This window comes from Zerene cesonia, chromosome 9, assembly GCF_012273895.1.
Source record: "Zerene cesonia ecotype Mississippi chromosome 9, Zerene_cesonia_1.1, whole genome shotgun sequence".
Taxonomy (NCBI): Eukaryota; Metazoa; Arthropoda; class Insecta; order Lepidoptera; family Pieridae; genus Zerene; species Zerene cesonia.
The window spans coordinates 13,292-31,497 of record NC_052110.1 but is presented as its reverse complement, the minus strand read 5'-3'; the positions used below and the strand labels follow the sequence as shown (position 1 = coordinate 31,497).

The following is an 18,206-nucleotide window of genomic DNA, read 5'->3' as shown; positions in this document are numbered from 1 at the left end:
ATATATGTCGGGCGTTACTACGCAGGGGCACCACCCGAGGTCGGGTGGACAGTTGACAGTCAAGATCCAAAACTACGTCCCCGGAGTTACCCAACTCGCTGAGCTCACATCCTCTACCGATTTGTCACGCAGTCAATTTTGTAACGTCTTAAGGCTTCACGTTTCCGTTATTATTGTCACATGAGCGTAATGGCAAATTAAAAAAAAAAAACTATCGAAATAACGAGCAAAAAAGACTTACATGTGGAAGTCTTTTTTTGCCCGTATAATCAGATAATTTGTCAATATTTTAAGATAAACAACTTTTATCAAGTTGGTTAAGGAAATAACGAGTTTGAAACCAATATACGCAGTTACATAACTTAGCATAATATTAGTGTTTGACAAGTGAATGAAGAAACACAAAAATATGCGTCGGTAATGTGAAGCAACGTGCGTGATGCAAGAATTATTGAGGAAGTTTCGCGTTATTCGTTTGAGAGATGCAAATGGTGCAGCGTTGGGTAACCGCCCGCGCTGACCGCACGCAACGCGCCCGCGGGGGTGAGGGTGAGATGAGAGGGGGGTATCTCTCATACGTCTCAATCAAGTGTCTTCAGACGATATATGAAAACGTACCTTGAAATGTTCCATAATTACGATTTTATTTACAATTCCTTTGTATATACGTACAGTACATAAACACAGGTGTTATTGATGACATTGTTACAGAATTGTAAATTCGTAATGATTAGTACTTATTAGTGTTAACAAAGAGATTGGCGGATTGCGTCAGAGCAGCGGCTAGAGGCGGGGTGCGACCGGCGTGTTGGGGAATGTCGGCGTATATTACCCAAATTACATCACGCCTTAAATGTTTGTGTAAATGTTGCATCTTATCTTTTATACCTTCAACGTAGCTATACATCGAGATCATACAAACTAACGAAAACTTTAAATATCACATTCTGTAGATGATAAAATAATTTCGAAATTCCCGTTGCGTATGAACTTTAGGATAATCTAACTGCTATTTCAAAAAATTTGTATACATTTCATAGTATTATCTACTTTATATTTATTGACACCTTACAATATTTTATTCAACTTATCCTAATAAAAACAAGTATCACTACATATGAATTAATTATTATACACAATATCCACTACGTACTTGTCAAATTCATTTTAGTTACTAATTAATTATTATTTACTCTATTTTTATTCGATTTGCCAACAGATATATACATAAATGATTAAATAATAATGTATTTTTAGAGTATAGATTCTTTTTAACATAACATTGTTAAATCTTATTTATTCTGTAAGAGCTAAATATAACGCTCCACAGCATGACTGATTTAACATTAAGTAACGATAAAATATAGAAGTGCGTACTTTTGGGCTTTCCAGTATTTAATTTGAATCATTCATGTTTAAATATTACTATTAATAAATAATAGATTGATTAACAGTCGCGATAAATTAAATGTATGTTGAGATCATGTTACAAAGCTAGCATTTATGTACTACAAAAAAATCAAGCAGTTGTTTTACTATTAATCGCCATTTTTTATATCATTTGCATAGTTAATGTTCACGTATATTATGCTAATCTGTTACATCATCGTAAAAAGTGATGGATAACTCCAAGGACACACTTTTATACGTCTTTAAAAATATTCCAGTCAGTCATTTATTTAATTTTAATAAATTAATCACACGAGTTTCGTTACTCATGAAAACTATTATATAATTTTAAACTGTAGATTAGTAATTCAAATATAGGTACAAAATTGATCATCCTTGTTTACATCAAATGAAATTAAAGTATAATTTACACGTGCACATTATGTACATAAGTGCAAACTAATTAGTATCTTGAGAAATCGTAACTTTTTACGAGCGGTCACTTACAATACACTCTGTGCAACAAACGCTCTCTGCAGTTCCACAAGGCAACCTATTTGCGCCAACGTTTACACTGTAACGTGTTAATATAATATGTATATTGTGTTTTCCGATGCTTATCATTTGCCGATGTTGATCAAACAATAGTGTGAAACACGTATTACATGGATAATGAGCTAACTCTAAAGCGTTGAGACAATTTGTTTAGATGTGAGCGTTTGATGGTGGATCTCCGCGCCGGCACTTACGTTCCCACCGAGTTGGCTCTTACCGCGCGCTTCAATGTCATTGTATTATGTCATTTTACAATTGAATCTAATGAATAAACCAATCATAGTCATGCCAAGTATTCTCATTTCTAAGTAATCGGAGGTTTTCGATGCGGTTTTATGGTTTTGCACGTTTCAAGCTAATTCATTTAAAACAGAATTATGAGAAAGGAAAATAATCGAGTAGTCTGAGTCTGTTTCCAGTCCACAGCGGGTACGTTCCAATTAGACCGTGAATCGGTTTTTTACCGGTCGACAATACGAATTTATTATAGAATTTATAACTAAGAACTTGCACAAATGCAAATGCAGCTTTGTTAAACAGTTCTATGAAAATATATTGTAGTATTTTCTATAATATTTAAGTATTTTGGACACTGATGATAGTTGGCTTACCATAATGTATCGTTTAGTTTTAGTAATTAAAAAAATGCATATTTTTTTTACTTAAATTGCTTCGAGTTCATTATATGAATTAAATTTCCCCTTAACTTTAAGCAAGGAAAATGGTGCGTTTCGCAAGCCAGTCAGTCAGTATGCAAGCGGCGTTCCGTTGGGCAACCCTCGCGAAGGATGCCTTAATGGCGACCGCTGACTGCACACGTGCGAGCCCGCACTCGCTGTTATGGCCGCACTAATTCTACTGCTCTATAAATAGTCAACTGAATAGTACAAAGTCGTATTTACTACTACACTCGCGTATTACAAATCAAAAACGAAAATCACATAAGTAGAAGCAAGACAACAATTAACAGAGTTAAAATAAACTGAATATAGCCGGTTGTATTTGTAAAGGTTATCGTGATGACAGTCGGGGGTGCACATTATAGAGTTTTAAGAATTCTTAAAATGGGATATTACGCGTATTTTTAACGTTATCGTATGAAAAAGTATAAAATCCTTTGATCTTAGTACAGTCATCTGAAACTCAGTATTTACGTGTCATTCTGACACTCTGTATTTAGCACAAAATTCCAGTAGCGTTGGTGTCAAGAGGAAATCCCCAAATGTACTTGTAAGTCTGTGCTTGAGGTTTGTCAAAGACAAATGAGTCGGATAAAGTTAGTTCTTCGGTGTGTGTGTATTAGAAATTGTGTTGATATGATGAGATAGTGAGTTGAATTGTATTTACTTGCTCATAATATAGATTCTAGACAGATCAAACATATTCGACAAAGTATTTACTCGTCTTCGTAAATTATGTTTTTTTTTACTAAATAGGAGGCAACGAAGCAGTAGCGTAGAACCACATTGAAGGATCTTTTACAAATATAATTTGAAAATGTCATTATACTATCTTTCATTGAACTAATTTAATTATTTCGTCGGTGTTTTCTTTACAATCCGTTATAAACGTGCAAACGATTTTACAAAACCTGATCTCACAAAATGAGGCACCATTAATTTTGAAACATTACGGTTAAGACGACCAATTTGCTTCATTTTGATAGTACTTGTTTAAACTGACATTAGCGTGCTTATTGCAGTTATGTGTATCGCATATTAAGGCCATCACGAAATTGCTTAGGAAGATATTAAGGCAAACAATTAACGATCCTAGCTTACATTTTAAGTAACATAAGCTGGTAGCGCAAAAAAATTAGCGAAAAAACATTGTGTACGTTTTAAATATATTTTTTTTTGTCTCCATATTTGTTTTACATATTGAAATTGATTTATGTACGTGTGGTAAGGATTCCACAAGTGGTCGTAGACAATGTGTGATCCAGCCGTGTTGCAAGCGGGTTATGCAAGCGAACGTTTGTTTCTTTAATCGAACTGTAATCGAATATCAGCTCGCATAGAAAGGTGCAGTTATGTAAGTCGGAACTAAGCCAGTGACGCGACCGTCGCGACCGTCGCGTCGCCGACTTTGTTTATTTTGATCCTACGACAAGCCGAATCCGCTGCTGCTAATTACAACTATAATTAAAATGATAAATGAGAGCAACTATGCAAAGTGAGCGAGCGAGTATTACGATTGCGGATTTTATTATGACTCTATCGAAATTTATACATGTTATAATTTTTGTTATCTTGAGAAAATTATGTTGGATGAATATATATCTTTTTCCAAAGTGTTTAAGAGCGCTTTTCTTATTTATATAAAGTACAACGGAATTTTTTTGGGACTATATTAAGAATTAATTGTGATAGAGAGCGATATTTCTAATTGACGGTTCAATAGATGTAGCCTGTTCTAGGATTCCTAGTTCAAGTTTAGATCACGAAATGCCGCTCATCGGTTGGTATCGAACGCAAGTCATGTATTGTGACGGAGCGGGAGGCGCGCCGCGGCGCAGCGCTCTCTTGCAACCGATTCTCGCAATAACAGCTTTCCAGCGCGACTCGAATCGCTATAATCGAATGTTCCACCAATCGTCGGTTTCATGTCGACTCTATCCTTGACCTCCCGATTACATTTGTCTCGGAAAACCAATTTGGCTTCTGAATTGAAAACGTTCATGCTAAGTTTGAGTAATTGTCGACTGAAAAGATTGATCTGAACATCACGCTTCAGCTATAAGGCCAGCGCTTTTTGTAACTTTAACAGATTTTCACTACGTTGTATTGCTCGTTGCTGCAAGCAATGTTGCTGATTGTTTTATAGTTGTTGTCGAAGTTAATCAAAAAAGGCAATGTTTATCGCAATGGCTTTTGACCTCCGGTCACAATATACGACCGTGACCTTCGACCTCATATATGACAAAGCGTAGAAGGAGAAAAGAAAACAAGACGTTGAAAAGCAAAAAAAGCAAAATGTAGGTTACAACGATAAAAGGTCGCTCATTATGTAAGCTGACGTGACGACATACTGGGAAGCCACCGCACCAAGTGACCACATTTGCATACAAACGTTTTTTATCTAAACACTAAAAGGCGCAGTATTTGCATGTTCCACGAGCGATTGTTTGACTAGTCATTAGTTAGTGGGAACCGACTGCGACGGCATGCTATACTTTGCACTTAGAACCGATCACTTAGTCACTATCCTAGCTGATTCGGCCACTGCTCAGTGAAATACTTAGAAAGGGTCCCGTCGACCTTGACGCAAACACACCACAAATTACTGACTAAATACACAAAATATAAATATGTTCAACCGACGATCTTTTGACTTTTGCTTCAGGATCAACAACTTCACATTTCATATCATGTAAAAAAAAGAGTAATTACTTACTCGTTAGTCTAACACTCAAGAAAAAAACAACGTAACGATCGATAAGGATTTAAAGTGTTCCTTATCGACAGTAATCTGTTACACTCAACTCCGATAGGAAATGTGCTGTTCTAAATAGAGTTGTTGTGGTCAAAACGTCGTCGGTTGCGCAAGCGCGGTACGTACCGGGCGGCGTCGGCACGGAGCTGTGGACGCGTGTGATCGTGGCAGTCGCGGGACACCGAGTGAGGCAGCGTGTGCGCAGCAGCCGACACCTTCCAGCCTCCGCAACCCCGCGCACCCCGCACCCCGCGCCCCCACCCCGCGACCCGCCACCCGCCGGCCACCAGCCATGGGCCACCAAGCATCAGCCACCCTATGGCCTGTAGCTCAGCCTGAAACTTTCCAAGTTCCACGTACGAAGGCGCTGTCCAGCCCATACCCATTGAGCAATCGAGCGATGAGAATAGTGCATTTTAGGCGCCTCGCGTTTGTTATGGTTTTTTGTACATGTTTAACTAAAACAGCCGTCAGAAGATATACAAAGGTAAATGTCAATCCATATTGCATTTCATAAATTATATTCATTATGATAATGGAGCGAGGATGTTTGCTGCTCTTAGATACGATTTTACAACACTTACTCGCAATGGCTCATTAACATCATCATCATAAAAATAGCTGAAAATGACTTCGATTCTGACTGTGTGGTCGCGAATTGGACGAGACTTCATGTTAACTGGACTGGGCTGGGCTGTAGAAGAGTCTACGATATGTTTATATTTCTATTTTTATTTACAGTTGATGTGGCAATTTAAGGAAAATCTTAATTTTCCCGTATTAATCTTAAAATATACAGACATAATTAAAATAAACTGTATAAGTAATTGTAATTGTACGTTATATATGAACATTAAATAATCAGATAATCAAGCTTTTCAGGTTCTCCTTGGATCCAAAGAATGGATTAATATAAAACATCTTATCTAATAAAAAATTCTCCTCTTGAGTAAAAACGAGCTTTGTCTTTTTTTTCACAAGACATCTTTAGAATGATTATTAAATTATAATGTATCAATAAAATTTTAGAAAAAAAAATCCTTTAGTTAAATTGCGACCTGGTTACAATTGAAATATCTATTACCTATTGTATCTATATACGTTAGATGTATCATTATGATGGATTTTCCTTTAATGTTATATAACTATTTACCTCTTATCTAGTGATTGTTTGTTACTCATTCTTTTTCTACGATTGTTATCAAGCATGTAGTATTTCCAAAAGTAAGGCAAGATATATTGAATGTCGTAAGAGTGGGATAATATGTACAAAATCGTGACAATTTGGTAAAAAAATGGTTGCCTGTAAAGTCGGTTTTACGGGCGAAGATTTTACGTGACAACGTCTTTTTCTCGGTAGAATATTTATTGATATGAATATTATTGAATTGCACAATAGGAACAAGGAATTGAATGAAAATAAGAATTACACAAATTTTAACTATGGAAAATATATTTTGTTTACTAAAACATTGTACATGTAAACTTAAACTTAACTAATTCCTATTTGAGTGATTTTGTTGAGGATAGGACGATCATAGTTCGGTGACTCATCGTAACGTTACCGGGCGTTACACTTTTTCATGAGTGACTCCGAGCCGCAACCTAATTTAAGACGTTGTCACGTCAAAAAAAAGAGGAATTGGTTTTAATTTCGTTACGTAGATCTCCCTCTTTCTTTCTGACTAGTTACTATACTAGCATTTGTACTTTAATATTTTCTTTTTTATATGAAATGCGATGTAATATCAAATATTGCTCGAAAAGGTAAAGTTCTCGTTAAATAAAAGTATTTTGGATTTGCTCCATTAAATGCGGTACACCTTGAACAGCCGGTTTCGACCTTTCAGGCATATTTCATAAATTACGAACACACGCGTAAATGGCGAAAGGTTGTACAAATTATTGATAAATCTCGGCCTTTTTACTGGTCTCAATTACCTGACATTTGCTTCGGACCTTTGCAGACAGCTGGGGAGCTCGTTGAACTCTTTGTTGATCTAATCAAATTCTTAAAATGTATGATCTCTAGGCACAGCTACATTGTTATCACAACGTAGTAATGCCCACTAAAGCAAATATTCTGCACACAAAGATTTATATCTCATAGTTACATTAACAAAAAAAATATCAATATTGTTAACTTGGTTCGGTTAATCACGCTGGCTGCTCGGTTCTGAAGTTATTTGTGCTTTCTTCTTGAAAGATTCTTTGTTTGTTTGTAAACTGTTGGATCTATTAAAAATTATTGGAACTGTCGAAAGATACATTATTTCTGAGCGACAAAGGCTATATTTTATTTTATTTGGTTGTCCCGTTGGAGCAAGGTGCGAGCGATCACAATCCTCACTAATGAGTATTATAAATGCGAAAGTGTCATTATTTGATTGACCTTTTTCCCGTCGCTACGGATTAATTATATGATTTGATTTTTGTGTCCTGAGATAGCCAGAAGGAGAAAGCTTGTTAGTGTAATAGACTGCTTTTTACCGTGATGAAACATCCACTTCTCAAGGGAAGAAACTCCTTTGACAACGCGGGCGATGCCACGGGCGTTTAGCTAGTAGGTATAATTATTATGCGGTATAGATCATTAGATCTACTAATGAATATTACTGATCGTAACTTTATAATTTATTAATATTTGTATGTCATGCATGTGAAAGGGTAAGCTATTTGTAATGCCTGCGTTTTTCAATGCGTCAATTTACTTTGCGTTTCATTATGAGTGACGATCATCATCTTTCTTCAACAGTTTATTGCTGGAACTAGTTAAAATGTAGTTAGTACCAGTAAGTGTAAAAGTTTCAGAAGAGGGCAGACAGCAAAGGGCGCGGGGGCGCGGGAGGGAGGAGCTGCGTGAGGCTGGACAGTGGACAGGGATGAACTAATTTCGCAATAGTTTTTCATTGGCTAGCCAATAGCGCTAAAAATTTTAAATGCAAAAGGTCAAGTGGCGAAGGTGAAGTTATAGTTTTTAAGAAGGATTTGTAGGTCTAGGTTAATACTGGAAATTTTAATTAATTGAACTCGAATCGTGGCTTTAACAAATTAGTATTTCGTAACAAGTATGAAGCAAGAGGCACATTTTTATGTAATATTTAAATAGCATGCGCATGGTATTATTGCAGCATAAGTACACATGAACAAAGATCCAACCTTATAAACTGAATGAGTGTCGCGTAGTGCTCTGTAGACTGGTCACTGGAGAATGCAATGTTTCGAGTAACAAATTGTTTAATTATATTCATATTGTAACTTGAGAAGAGTATCAATTACAATCTAAGGACTAATTATAAATTTCAAACGCAACATTGCGTTTAATCTTAAATTACAAATTCGTTTTCCAGTCTATCAAACATTATCGTTGGAACGTTGAGTACCTGACATGCTGAATTCTTTTGTGAATCAACTTGAAATTTTTAATAAAATATGAATCAATTTTTTTTTATAGCAATGAAATGCTTTATAAATGAGAAATTTCGAAAGAATAGAAAAAAATTATCCTGCCTCGTGATCAAATTTTTTCTATTCTTTTAAAATTTCTCAATTTTTTTTTTGTTAACTGGGATACCAACAGTACAGATACAGAACATTAATACATAAACATTATAAAAACAGCTGATCTGGCACATGTACTAATTATAGGCGTCCACAACATTATTTAAGACTAGCTGTTCGCCCCGGCTTGCTCGGGGTACATATATAGCCTATGTCACTCAGCGAAGTTGCAGCTTTCTAATGATGAAAGAATTTTTTAAATCGGTCCAGTAGTTATTGCGTTTATCCATTACAAACAAACAAACAAATTATTTATCTTCATAATATTTGTGTAGATACTTAACATTTATACTGTCAGCATTATAAATAAAAATAATGTCTCAAAGTGACATAGAATTACAAAGTTTTTTTAAACTTTAATTTATGGTTAAATATATAAATAGGAGGAATATAAGCGGAGTAAAGGTGAGTTGCGACCAGCGTTGGTCTTTACAAATAGTCATGAAATAAGATTCTGGTTAATGTTTCTACTGTTGCTCTTAGGTATGCGAAAGCTTATTGAATTTATGATCGACATTGATTTGACATTCCTGTTTAATTACTTGTGTAATAATGAGACGTCCAGCACGCGGCGCCTGTCCACGAGTTTATCGATTTTGATGTTGAATTTGAATTTATTCATGGACATTGTATTTGAATTGTGATGCCTGATTGTCATTAATTGAAGCGAGTCAAATATTTTTCTTGCTTTTAGATAGACATTATTCACATTTATTTGTCCTTAGTAAACAAATTATGTATATACTAAAAACAGTTAAAGAAGGTAAACTAGCTAAAAAACTACACGCGGTTTTACCCGCGGACAAAGTAGTTTTTCCATGGGTTATGTGTAATTCATCAGTTCCATCACTACCATATAATCAAAATCTGGTTTAGTGGTTTTCACGCGAAAGAGAAATAAATACACGTCCATACATTCTTACAAGTACCTAATAGTAGAAGGAAGCAGGATGTCGGGTGCTTTTCATCACAGGTAGTGCTCATTTGGAGAGTAAACCTCCATGCTATAACCGTGCGTGCGCACATGCTATATACTATAAAGCAAATTTAACTTTAGATAGTATGACTCGTACACTATTTAGCAAACAAATACGAATGCTATATACCGTTGGCGCCGTTGGTTGCCTCAGACCAATGTCTCGTTATGAAATAGAAACATTAAAATGTGTTCAATGACCCTTTAACAATTTCAAGGGTTAGCGGGGTCGCTGGGGTCTAGTTGCAGGGTGGGGTTGGGGGTTATGGCAGTGAAGGCTGCGCGTGACAACAGTATTTATAGTCAAAATCATTATCGTTTACAAGTGTCAAATGATTATGAGATTTCATTGCACGAGAGAGCGGACATGTATTATTTAATAAGAAAACCTATGTATTATTGAAAATTGAAATGGGTTAACTTATGACAAAAAATAAAGAAGTTGAAATCCTCTTTGAATAATTTCTTTTTTTTTATTCAAATAAGTGTTAAGTTTTTATATTAATTTTTGTAGTAATTTGTTATTGCAATTATGAATATTTTTAATGAAAATCGAAAATTATTTTTCACACTTATAATCAAATAATTAGTTAAGCAAGTTATTAAAAATGGGAAAGTAATGTATATCGTTTCCAAAAAGGTAAACGTATTTCATATTTTTTCATATTCATATTATAAATGAGAAAGTAACTGTATATCTGTTTCATTATCACGCCTAAACTGCAAAACCGATTTGGATCAAGTTTGGCAAAACAACAGTTTGCAATCCGGAAAGCATATAGAAGAGATTTTATCGCGAAAATCCCTCGGAAAATATTAATATATAAAATATTATGGGAAAACCCCGGTACTATCCATCTTTACGCAAAACTAGTTGAATATTGATGGAAGAGAATGTTGTGCGATGGCTAATTGTACGCGAATTTAATCTGTTAAAACTAATATTGATATATTTGAAGCTACTAAATGGCGGCCGTCAACTTGGATATAGTTTGCTGTTAATTCTAAGTCTGTAGATGCTTGTCTCCCCGCGCCCGCGCTCGCCCCCGCTCCCGCGCCCGCGCTCGCCCCCGCTCCCGCGCCCGCGCTCGCTGTGCGCGCGTGTGGTTGTGGCGCGGCGCGGCCGTCGTACTGCCTTGGCTTAGTTTTCACCGAGTGGCCGTAAAACAAAAACCAGATTTGTCATAGTGCCGTGTGGGCCCGCGTACGTAGCTTTACACTCGCCCGAAATGTACTCTAGGCTTTATATGGTCTTACGTTATTTACGTTCAATACGTCGTCTAAATGTAAATTAATTAATGCAACTGACTAAAATTCAAAAACCAGATTTGTCATAGTGCCGTGTGGGCCCGAGTACGTAGCTTTACACTCGCCCGAAATGTACTCTAGGCTTTATATGGTCTTACGTTATTTACGTTCAATACGTCGTCTAAATGTAAATTAATTAATGAAACTGACTAAAATTATAAAATACATAGAATCAAACGGGTATTCATCATTTTTTGCCTTCCACGAGAATTCATAACATAAGAAATGAACAAAAATAAATAATTTCGAAAATCATATCTAGGCCAATGCTAATTTAATTTATTAAATATTATTTCGATTTATTTGGCGGATGTAATTCATTCAGTTAAACGTGCAAATTCAAAGTTTCATAACTTATTATTTATTAAATATTTGTGTATATACATTATTAACACCGAAATAACGAGAAGGTTTACTCTATAATATAACGCAACTAAAATCGTACAAAATCAACATGACATTTTTTCGCTATGCTATAGGTAGAGAAAAAAATCTTATCTTAGTTTTTTATTAAAGTATTTAAAAGAAACTACTAAAATAAATAGGGCACTCATACTCTTTAAGTACCGTGATATAACTTGTGTATAATCTCTGTTAAAAGTCATACATTCACTTAAATACAGTTCTCGGATTTAAAATTACACAGCGGTTGGTCGGCGTGAGTCGTAACACATAAAGCGTAGCCACTGTAGGCCACCACTAGCCACAGATCGACTTTACATGACCCGATCATTTATTATGAAAGCTTACATAAGTGTTATACCAAATGATGTCAATAACTTGTTTATTTTGTGTAAACATCAGAGCAGTATTTTATAGAACAGCATTTCATAAAAACCCTTGCATGGAGTCTAATACCTTCTTATGATATGCATGTTTTTCAATTTGTAATAAACAGTTAATTAAAAATGGGACATTATTTACACATGTATTACGTTTTTATCCTATTAATAACAAAATTTTTATTGTACAAAGTGAAATCTTAATTTTATTAATCTTTTGTACTATCTCTCTGGAGATAGAAACCGACTGTGAACTCTCTGAACCTTTGAATATTTATGCGACCTTCAAGACATTGTACGAGTTGAATGGTTTTCGTCAAAAGGAAAATGTTTCGTAATTTTACGATTGATGTCCTCACTTTGTTTTATATTGTTTAAAATAATTGTGTGTTTGTTGCTCTGCGCACACACACATTTATAAGTTCACATCATAAACGATAGCTTATGGTCTATATTACTCATGATTAATATGCATTAGAAGGCGATAGTTCATTCCTTACAAAAATCATAAAAAATGAGAAAAGAATCTAGGAAATTTTACGATATTTTGTGACAGGCCGAGGCGCCTCACACGATTCATTTTCCGCGATTATTTATGCCATTTACATTACCACCACTTTTACTCATAAGTCATAACATACAAATAATATTAGCCGGGCCCGCGTGTCGCAACTAGTTGCGGAATGGACGACCCAGATTAGATCCACAATGTTGTTATTAATTGATATTCAAACTCGGGTGCAACCCGCCGGATGATCAATATCAGTAATATAAAACGTTGATGGTCTCACGAGTTCCTTGCGCAATGGAACATGGAACGTTTTTGGTTATTTCATAGATTTTGTGACGTCATTTACAGTTTATATATTTACAGCAGTAGTTTTAAGCGAGCAAGTTCAAAAAGTGGGCAATCTCCGAAACCTCTAATGTACCTCCAATAGGCAAATAACACAAATTACCCTTTATTATTAGAAAAAAAAGCAAGGCTTTTTTTTAACACGCTTTTATTAATGAGTAAAAGTAAAAGAGTTGAATAAATACACCTCATAGAAATATAATTGCTTTTCATAAAAGTTACAAAACGTTATTATGTAAGTAGAAATATTTATTAGTTAGGACTTAATCTTACGATAAAACATTTCCTTGAAGCACTATGACGCTTTACGTATACCAACAACGTAACCCCATTTTTGTTATTATTTAATCGCATATTTTCCTCCAACAGTTTCTACTATTGCGACATTAATTTATAAATAAACTATCAATCTGCGCGCGGCTTCGCTTCCGTGGACTACAAAATTGTAAAAAATCTGCCCGAAAAAATCTCATTGTTTTAGGGTCTATAAAACATTATTACCGTACAGAAGTGGTCTGGTGACAGTTTTATTATATGTAAGGATTGCGCGATCAATACCCGGATTCCTTGATTTGGGTTTTCCACAGAATGCTGAATGACACACGGACTTGTCCAGTTCCCCAATTTGTGATGAAACTAACATCGTAGTGAAAGGCACTATCTTATGAAGCGTCATTATTACAGCAAAAATATCAATTTTTTAATATCGATGACCTGTTGATTATTCAAAGCTTTTTATTAAATACATATTTCATAAAATTGTATTAAGATCGCATTGGAATTTCCTTTACCGCAAAATATAGAAATATTCTGAAGATCTTAAAAATTGTAGCATATTTGTTGCGTAGCTACTTTTATATTATTTATAAGAAAAAAACGTATCGATTAGCAATGCTCATTGAATGTTGCAATGACTATTAATCATTTATATAACACATACTTATGGTTGATAGTGGCGGGCGGGCGGAGAGAGGCGGGCGACGGGCGACGCTCACTAGTCACTTAAGCTTATATGTTAAATTATGCATATACAATGCAATAACATTATAAATTTGAGTAATTTCTCAAAGTAAATTAAATATTTGTTCATAATCTTCATTTAATTATTTTGCAAGGCATAAAAATTATAAAGCGGCAATATGACCTATCCAAAAAAATGGATATTAGTCAACATAACAAATCGAAATGAAGAAACAAGAAAACAACTACAGAAAATTATGTCTCTTAATTACTCATACTTCGTAACATTTGTAATTTACCAATGAATGCTGCAGTCAATGAGAAGTTTATATTCTATATATCAATTTATAGCCTTTATTAAATTGGGCTTTAACTTTAGGTCACGATAATATTCCTTTGAGCTGCTGATGCTGATGCTGATAAAGCTGATGGCCACAGAGTTTCATTTTCCAGATTACGTGTCGGATTTGCCTGAGAAGTGTGAAGTCAAAAGATCCAAAGACAAAATCCAAAATTTTCCATAATGTACATTCAAAATAAAATATATAGTTGTCTAACAGCAACGTACGGCATGTGTTAATTACATCTTAATATCTAAAGCTTGTAATTTAGACGCAACACTTACGTAGCCGATACGAAGAGTCGAGGGTCAGGGAATTTTATCATACATTTCCCAATGTGATTTATTGGCTATAAAATAAAGTATTGTGAATTGCGAATGAAATATTTTGCGCACACTTAGCACTTACTCGCGTGTCAATGTCGTTGCAGCTGCCAAGGTTTACATTAGGATATGAAAACGAAAGGATTAAAGGTACGTTAAGCAATTGAATATTAAGGACATAATATCTAATATCAGTGAACACATCGCAACCGAAAACTTCAACAAGTAGTATTCGATACGATGCCGCAGTGTCATAATTAAAAGAAGGAATTCATTTCTGTCATAAGATTTTATATAATGATCATAATAGATACAACATACACGTCAAAAGTAATTGCGTAAAGAGCGGTTGCATAGCAAGGAAACGGATCGACCCGTGTCGCATGAAAGTTGACCAATAAAAGTGAAATTACTGACGATCATTACGTCTTTGATGATGTTTATTGATAAATTATAAATAATAATCTACGTCTTCGTCTTATCGAACTCTAGCCCCATCGATACATCCACGATCTGGGGAAAGATGGACGCTCCTTCACCTGTTGAGACAGTTCACACGTGTTCAAGAAGGAGATGCTTCTGTTGCGTATACGTCGTCTTCCTTCACTGTTGTAATAGTGAAGGAAGACGATGTAGTAGCATGAAAGAATTTTTAAATAGGTGGTCTTTATTTAAAAAAAATTATAGATTTAGTATGCGATCTATGAGAAAATTAATAAAATTGGCATAACAATTAAAGACTCTCTTTGTGCTTGTATACTGTTGTAGTTTTTTTTTACAAACACGTAAACTGCACAAATAGACTCTCTAGTCTGTACAATATCGTTCCCTTCAATGCAAGATCAATGGTCGTTCGAATGAAAGTGAATGCATGAATGGGATTATATTTAAATAAACATTTAGTACATGCGATATTAGTGTCTTGCAAAGAATTGGTTATATTCGTTGGCGTCCTTAGCATAAAAGACAACTCACGCGACGCGGTCAGGGGTCACGAACGAGGCGCAATGTACTCTTTTATATAATAATTACTTTATGTGTTTAAACTGACGCATGCATGAATACATTATGGTATCACCTGACAATGAGCTTTTTGGACAGAAATTGTAAAACAAGGTAGGATTTGTTGGAAAATTTACGACTGGTAACTGGTTTTTCCGCATCTAAAAAACAGAATGGGTGATAAGCGACGATAGCTATCCTTATTATTTAAACCCGTGCTATTTGATTTAGCTCGCTACTTGCTCTAGTTGCAACAAAGTTATATATATTGAAGAATATCAACTTAATATAGATGCATTATTTATTTGTAACACAACATTAAATTATGTCATTAGGTCACTTTTTAAACAAATTTTAATTCGTTTAATTTTAAAATTTTGTTTAAATAAAAATTCTAGCTTTTATAAGTGTATATACTATAACAAGCGTATCTTGGAATCGACTGTAAGATATAAAATTTTAGTTTTGTGATGTGATGAAAATTTTATATTATGTATACTTACAGCGCCATCTGCTGGTAAGTTGTAGAACTCAATAAAATAATATTTTGCGAAAGATATTTCATTCATTCATGCCGAGGTCAATACGAAATATTGCCATCTTTGATCAAGAGACAGGAACTAAAACTGACTGATATTTTTTGTTACTATTTTAAATAAGGTTATATTCCTTATTTACTTCAACAAATTCATAAAGACGGTATTGTTGACTCTTACAATCAAAATACTGGATTTACCTCACTGAAGTTGTGCTTTAGCTGTTCCGTAGATACATACGCGATGTCATATATGATACAATGAAACCGATACTAATTTATAATGTTAGCTTCTGGGAAGCGCGGGCGTCGCTTGTTGCAAACTGCAGAGTGCAGTGCGTGCAGCAAACAAACGGCCGATGTAACGCTTGCGGCCCGATTCCCACGGCCGGCGCGGGCGCGGCGCATCGCTATCGATACACCTTACACAACGATTGTTTGCCATTATGAGACGAGAAATAAAACAGATCTTCTTGTTGAAATTGTATAATTTTAGAAACCCTACAACGCTGGTTTCGCCGTAACACATTCAGCTCGAGGTCATTAGAAATTGCTTAATAGTGTTAAATTTCACCACTTTTTTTCACTTACTATTGTTTGTTAATGTAAATATTTATGTTTACTTAGCCAATATTCTAGTGTCGTCCCGTCTTGTAGACTGTAGACACAGTTTGGGTCATCCTTCCGCCCGACTCAGTATTTATGCAAGACTAGCTAATGTGTGTTTAAAAAAAAAACACACATTTAAATATCTCCTGATATTTAAGGATTTTTATCGAAATATATTCGTATAATATAATACCATTAATACGTTAAGGTATTGATATGCACAAAGCAATAAATGAAACCTCAAACGCTTTTTAAATCAAAGACATGACACGATAAATTCTTTCCTAATCTTATCTTAGCTCTGAATGTGCTCACATCTTTCCCAAGACAAATTTATTTAAAAAAGTAAAATCCTTTTTACATCGCAAAAGTAACTTGGTCAATAGTTTTTAAGCCTATTTGTGTGAATTCCAAATTGTCAAAATATTTTTAATGCACAATTGATAAATGAACATTAACATGTAATAAATACATACATACAGCCTATTGAAGAATTATGCAAATCAATAAAACTAATACAAGTGAGCAACACATTTATCCGTATGCAATACGATTGCGGTTACACATAGATTATTCTTTGCACTGCAATGTAAAAATTAGAAAGCGGGAGCGTTTAAAATACTAGAACGTACATTTAATATCTTTAAATTATAAGAATTAGAGTCGAGTAAAGCGCCAGGTTCGCCGTACTTTATGTAACTTGCGATAAGATCGGGGTTTACTTCCTCTAATGCAGATTTATTGAAAGGTCGACTTACGTAACTTGCAGTTTGTTTTGAAACTCTATGATCCAATATTTTTGGTGTTTCAATAACGTGCGATTACGGATAGGTGTAGTTAATATAGAAATTGGAGACGGGCGAACGGACGAGAGAAGCGCGGCGCGGGGCCGCACGAGCGTGATGCATGCTATCGCCTATCAATATTTATTGCATGTCACAAACACATGAATCGGATAATATTATCTCGTCATATTGAGTTTTGTTGCTTTTCGCCAACACGATGAGTAAATGCAAATAATTGTTCAGCCTAATCATTCAATAAATCGAAATCAACATGTATTTTGAATAAACAGAGTTAGGTACTTAAAATAAATGGCACTTAATCTAATAAAATTTTCACATGATTGAATAGAAACAATGTAAGCACAAGGCTCGAATGCTTGCCGTAACAATGTGTCGCCGCAACATATTTGTGGTTTTAGGGCAATTATCGGTGTAGTAATGAGTGCTGAAACCATTCAACATGCGGCGTGCAACCGGCGGGGCGCGGGCGGAGCGGGCGGCGCTGCTCGCTGCACTCCACCACTTATTATTCTGTGACTCTCTCGCATCGCATTGCGAGTCATATGATCCGAGAGCGCTAAGTAAGAGTTCAACGGGCGCACCGTCCTTTGTTATTGAGATAATCCTATCCTTCCTACTAATATTATAAATGCAAAAGTTTGTAAGGATGCGTGCGTGTTTGTTTCGATTACAATAAAATTTGGTACGTAGACAGCTGGACAACTGGAATAACATACAGGCAACTTTTTATCCCGATATTCCTACGGAATACGGACTTACGCGGGTGAA

The 18,206-nt window shown here is 35.1% G+C and overlaps 1 protein-coding gene across 1 annotated transcript in view; it reads right to left on the bottom strand.

The window, feature by feature from the left end:
* The window catches only part of LOC119829114 (inactive angiotensin-converting enzyme-related protein-like), a 24,358-nt gene extending 18,732 nt beyond the window's left edge, over nucleotides 1–5,626 (bottom strand). Inside the window, exon 1 of the mRNA XM_038351503.1 lies at nucleotides 5,506–5,626. The gene's annotated coding sequence lies outside the window, so the exon portion shown is untranslated. The remainder of the gene's footprint in view (nucleotides 1–5,505) is intronic.
* Between the last annotated feature and the right edge of the window lie 12,580 nt (nucleotides 5,627–18,206).